This window comes from Tupaia chinensis, unplaced genomic scaffold, assembly GCF_000334495.1.
Source record: "Tupaia chinensis unplaced genomic scaffold, TupChi_1.0 Scaffold000605_1, whole genome shotgun sequence".
NCBI classification, from domain to species: Eukaryota; Metazoa; Chordata; class Mammalia; order Scandentia; family Tupaiidae; genus Tupaia; species Tupaia belangeri.
Window position 1 is genome coordinate 3,877,346 of NW_006160123.1, and position 6,555 is coordinate 3,883,900.

Sequence of the window (6,555 nt, forward strand, 5' to 3'; positions counted from 1 at the left end):
CCCACCCTCCTTTTATTTTGTGTGTTGATTATGTACTTTTAAGAATTATTGCTACTTCGTTAGAGTAAGTTTCAATAATACCACTTTGCTTCATAAATTAATTTGAAACCCATATTTTGGCTAATATGTATAACATATTGAATTTTATGAGTCAAAGCATCCTAGAATTTATTTATTTATAATTTGTTTTCATCAACTTAAAAAAATCTAAAATGAATGCAATAAAAGTACCTTTGCACGAACTACTTGAAGTCGTCAGAATACTATTTAGAAGTTCTTAATTTTAATTTATGGTATTCAGTCTTTAAGTTTACTCCCTTGAGAGCATTTGGCTTCTTATTGCCTGCTTTGTATTTATATAAGATGTTTCCCTGGAGGATATTAAAGCACAGCCCTCAGACTTTCTGGAGGAAATGATATGATCTCTGTTTTGCAGATGGGAAAACTAGAGGCACAGATGGCCACATCATTAGCCCTGAGAGATGAAGCGGGCTAGAGACAGAGCTAAAAACAGTACAGGATGCATTAAAGCCTGATTCTTCCACTGCACTAAAGTACTGCTGATTATTATCATCTATCGTTATCATGACTATTTTTTGAATACCCACTTGGCACATATTATTAAACTGTACTAAGAACTAGATTAAAATCCTTAATGTCTGGCAGCTGTTTTGCTCAATGCTATTTTCCAATTTTTTTCTGCTTTTAGCTTTCCCCTGTTTCATTGTAGAGACATTCAGTTTAGAAATGCTAAGATTAAAGGAACGTGGAGCTTGAGATCGCCCTGCTGAGAGCACTCACAGGCATCGCCTTATGCCTTGTCTCTTCTCTGCTGCTTCTGCAATGAGTTTACCCTTATTTTAGTTTAAGAGTCACTGCCATCAAATGACTCTCATCCATTGCCCACACTCCTACAGGGTACTTGATATTCTTTCTTGAAAGCCTATGAAATATTAACAAGAGCCACTCATTTAGATCAGTAAATATGACATTTAATATGTGCTGTTATAATGAAGTATCAAGTGTTCAAGATATGATTCCCTACTTTCTTGACAGCTAAGGGAAAAAATTTCCATGAAAGAGAGGACTAAATGATCAAGTGTTGACAACAGGTATAGGAGGAAAGTGAAAACTGTGTTTCAGTGAGAGTGTGCATATAGGAATATGATTTTGTTCTATGGACGGTAAGGAATTCCTTAAACTCAGAACATTTATTTCTCCATAAAATGCCCATTTACTTTATGCAGTGATAGTCCTTAAAATTAAGATAATCTTAGCCTAACTATATACTTCCTCTGCAATTTAATATGAAGAAACTGAGGCCTAGGAGATTAAGAACTTTGCCCAAGACCATAGGCCAAAACTCATCTTTATTATTTTTTTTTAAAGTTTAATTCATAAGAGGAGCAAAAACCAGGCTTTTATTAAAAAAAAAAAGAAATTGAGAGGCCGGTAGGTGGTATAGCGGTTAAGGTGCTGGACTCACATGTGGTTTTGACTGTGGTTTAGTCCCAGATGTGGAGGCTTGAAACTCCTGTTGGGCACTTTAGTGCACATGCCCAAAATCCCAAGAGGAGAATGGAGGGAAAAGGATTGCGGTGTGGACATCCTCCCTGGGGTGTGGGTGGTGGCTTTCTTGCTTTCTGTCTCGTGCGCCCTATAGCAAAAATCTCTCTCAAAAAAAAGTTATTTCCTTTATTAAAAAGTTTTAACAACTTTTTAAGTTTTAATAACTTTAATAAGTTTTATTTAATTTGAAAATTGCCAGAGAGCATGCACCCTCACTTGGGAGAGAAGGAAGAAGGAGAGGGAGAGGGAGAAAGCACTCCTCTCCCCCATGGAGTGTGATCCCTTCTCCTCCATTTATCTGTCCTATTTAGATTTTGAGTACACATGCACACATACTTGGCATACTTTTTTCAAATTACTTGGGCTGAGATTTGAACTGTATTTAGCCATGTGGGACCTGGCTCCTTTAACTACTGTGTTATGGGGCCAGACTCAGTGCTTTTATATTAATTTTTTAAAAAGTTTCTGCTATAGGGGGCATGTGCTCCCAGAAAGGAGAAAGAGAGCAATAATAAGAAGGAAAGTGAGAAATCTCTCTCAGGAGGATGGCCATGCCACAATCCCTTCTCTTCCACTCCTCCTGGGATTTTGGGCATGCACATGTGTCTGGCATGACTTTCTTTTCTTTTTGTTTGTTTCTTTCATTATTTTACATTTATTTATTTATATTCATTCGCTGTACATCATTACAGTATACAAAATGAGATTTACTATACAGAATACACTGTATATTGGCTCAATCAAGGATATTACCATATATGTTGTCGTCAACAAATAATTTTCCATTTATTGTTGCTTATATATTTTGCTTCCCCTCCCCCATTGTTTCCCTACTTCTCACCCTCTGCTGGCATGATTTTCAAGCTGCCAGTTCAGAACTCGAACCATGGTTGGCCATGTGGAAGTCCAGTGCCTTAACCACTATTCCACCTTCTGGCTCAGTCTCAGTGCTTTTAAATATCTTTACCTTTTAGGGGACCAGCAGGTGGTGTGATGGTTAAGGCGCTGGACCTTCCCATATGACCAACCATGGTTCAAGTCCTGGACCTAGTGGCTTGCTTTCTCACTTTCTCTCTCTCTCTCTCTCTGTGTCTCTCTGGTCAAAACAAAATAAGTAAATGAGTAAATAAAATGAAAAAAAATCTTTACCTTTTAGAAAAATATTTCATGATGAGAAGTAATTCAGTAGATATTACGTTGACAAGATAAATAAGTATTTTCTTAACTAAACTAAGAGCCTTCATTTTTTCTGTTCTAATTATTGGTTAACAGGTAGGTAACTACTACATAGTTTGCACCTAGGAAACCACCTCACCACTTACAATGTCTATCTAAATGAGTGCAAGTGAGGAGTTGGACAGGATTCACATGACCATCTATTGTAGCCCCTGCTTCTGTCAGAGTCTCTGAGCAATTAAGGATGGTTCGAGAAATACTGAAAAGCTCACTTGCCCAGAGGTAGCTTTCTAGAGGATTTGAATCAGAATAAGTGACAGCAAATGATGGGCAAATGAATGTGTGAATTCAAATGTACCACCTGAATGCAAATTTCCCATAAACTTGAGCCAAGTAATGATTTCTAGGTTCATAACAACAACAACAAAACACTTGGCAATTTGCACAAAAATACTGTTATCCATAACAAGGCATGCAAAATAATTGAGCATTGGATGCATAATAGCTGTGACTTAAATCAGGTCATCCACCTTTTATTTATTTTCCAGAATAAATTTGATGGCTGTGGGACCAGCAGTTGGCGTAATGGCTATGTCGCTAGACTCCCAGGTAGTCAACCATGGTTTGAGTCCCGAACCCGGTGGCTTAACCTCAACGCCGGGCGCATGTGCGTGGGTGCCCAAGATCCTGAGAGGAGAATGGAGGAGAAGGGATTGCGGCGTGGCCATCCCCCCGGGGAGTGATTTTTCTCTTTCTATCTCCCTGTCTCTGTCTTTCTGGAGAGTGCACGCACCCTATAGCAAAAACCTCTCCAAAAGAAAAAAAAAAAAGAAAAGAAAAGAAATTTGATGACTGCTTTTATTTGAAATAGAAATACTTTTTATTATCAATTGCACTAAAACGTTTACTGTAATACCTGAAGAACATTTTAATTTCTCTGCTTCTGCAAAGTAAGGAAAAGTACTAGCGAGTTACTTTCCGGTTATTTGATAGATGGGCGTGTAAACTGAAGCAGGAGAAGCTTGTCCTTCTGTAATAGAGGTGGACAATGAATGCAAGTCTCATAAACCTAAACTGATTTTTGATCCATTCCATTGCATTGTGCTATAAAAATAGGGCACCCCTCTTGTGGCTTTGCTTTGCTTAGTTCTTGTTTGAAGATTGCAGGGACAAGACTGATGGCTGTTACTGTTTCCCAGATGTCTCTGAACAGGTGACTTTTGCCACCCGGCATGTTGAGCAAGTGCCTGTGCTGGTATGAATGTTGCCTTGGCTCAGGCTGGGGTATACAGGAGGGTCATTTCCAAAGAGAGCAGAGACTGTTTAAATCAGTGGATCACAGAGTGTCAGAGCTCAAACCTTTATCATTCCCTTGTTTTACCAGAGGATAAAACAAATTGAAAAAGGTTAAAGACCAGTTCCATAGCCTAGCTGTTAAGGGAGCCAGATCCCACCAAAAAAATATGACTGCCTACAGTTTGAATCCTGGCGCCTGACAGCTTGTGAAACACTCTAGGCACACGTGCATGCGTGCCCTCAAATTCCAAGTGTGGAAAATGGTTTGTGGTGTGACCATGCCCCCCTTTATGGGTGATATTTCCCTCACCCCACCGTTTCTCTGTCTCTCTTTATCTCTTTAGTGAGTCACATGCCTTCTGGACATTTAAAAAAAAAAAAGGAAAGAGGTTAAGAGACTAGGGCTAGACCATCTAGCTCTTGACAGAGGACAAGAATCTAGGGATGCATATTTGAAATGGTTTTATATATTGATGTCTAAATTACAGGAATATAAAACATACATTTTGAACCAAATTAGAATACTACTTTCAGTTTGTCTATTTTGACAAAAGGGAAAATAAACTAGTTTCTATTAAGGAGCTAGAATAATCAAATTTTAAAAATTTAAATAAACGACCAGCCAGGTGGTGTGGCAGGTAAGAAGGGTAGACCCCACATGGTTTGAGTTCTGGTCCTGGTGGCTTGGAAAACACACGTGTGCGTGTTTGCCTAAAATCCCAAGAGGAAGATACAGGAGAAGGGATTGTGGTGTGGCCATCCCCCCTGGGGGTTGACTTTTCACTTTCTTTCTCTCTCTGGCAAGCTTATGGGCCCTATAGAGAGAGAGAGAAAGAGAAATAAAAAGAGATTTAAAAAGAATGCCAATAGTCATTAAAATGATGACTAGTTCTGAGTATAATAAACACTTCATATGTTCAGATAAATACATTACTTTGAATTTGAACTAAGAAAAACGATATGTAAGAAACAAAGTGAGAACCTAAGAGTGCCACATGAGGCTTAAACGTTGTACAGACTGACCCGTGACTGACGAACAAAGCCCTGTGATTTTTTACTTGTTTATCTCTGAGCTCTTCACTCTGCAAAAAATAATTTCTGAACATTGCTGCTTAAAACCCTGTATGTTTGACTTGAATGCATTTTTAATGCTACTTAATTGTTTTAACTTAATTTTGTGTTAAAATAAATATAAAGGCTTACATAATTTATATACCAAACCTGCATTTCATTATAGTATAAGGATCAGGAGGCCCAATTTAAAACGAATCAAAAACAAAACAAAAATCTCCTATGGGATCAGAGAGCCCAAGCTTTTCCATGTAGAAGTTCTGATTTGGACTCAAGGACAAGCTTGCCGACAGGGCGAAGCAGAAAGCATGACCCCCAGTGTCTGGGCAGTGTTCAGAAGTTATGGGGGTCGCCCATGATGGACTGCTGCAGTGAAAGGACAGTGTGTCTCCTCAGCCTTAGCCATGAGCAGTGTCTCATCCATTTTGCTGACAGGGCGAAATGGCGAACTAGACTCCCTCAGCCCTGCTGGCATCTGGCAGCTGTAACTGCAGCTAGCCTTGGAAGGCTTCTGGCAACGTTTTAATCCCGTACAGGTACATGTGATTGCAGGGGACCAAACTCTGGAAGCAGCAATATGGTGAAAGCGCTCAACAGTCTGTCACTGTGAGGGGATTCCCTCAGAAAAGAAGAGCTGTGAATCTCATTCGGCAGAGCCCTTCTTTTAAGAACGGAACTGAGATGACCAGGAACAAAAAGTTAAAATAAAAAAGACTCTAGATATTAGAATATTATGTTATTGATCTAACTTACTATCTTTATTCTCTTCCACTCTCTTCTTGGGATTTTGGATGCACATGCACATACACCTGGTATGAGTTTCAAGCGGCTGGGTCCAGGACTTGAACTATGGTCAACTACATGGGAGTTCAGTGACATAACTGTTATGCCATTTGCTGGTCCCATAATTTTCTATCTTTAAAAACAAGCCTTTATGAGCTTTTCTGGGACATACGCGTAGAGCTGGACTGCTGTGTGTGTGTGTGTGTGTGTGTGTGTGTGTGTGCGCGCGTGCACCCTGATTTTTCACATCTCCACAATCCTGGCACACCCTGATTTTTCACATCTCCACAATCCTCCTCCCCCCAACATTCATATCAGCCAGTAAAACAAGGTTATTTGAAAATGTATGGGCTAACTCCTTTCACTTCTAAAAAATTCAGAAGGTATCATTATTTTTTTGGTCAATATGCATTGAGAAGTAGAAAGCTTTTCTTTTCTTCCCTGATTTAAAAAAAAATGAGAATATCCACTGACTAGCATTAATAATATGTACCATTGTACAGTAGACAAGAAGAGGCGGGAGGGAACCAGCAGTTAGCATAATGGCTATGTTGCTGGACTCCCATGTAGTTGACCGCAGTTCGCATCCCAGACCCGGTGGCTTAAAACTCACACGAGGCGCATGTGCATGCGTGCCCAAGATCCCGAGAGGAGAATGGA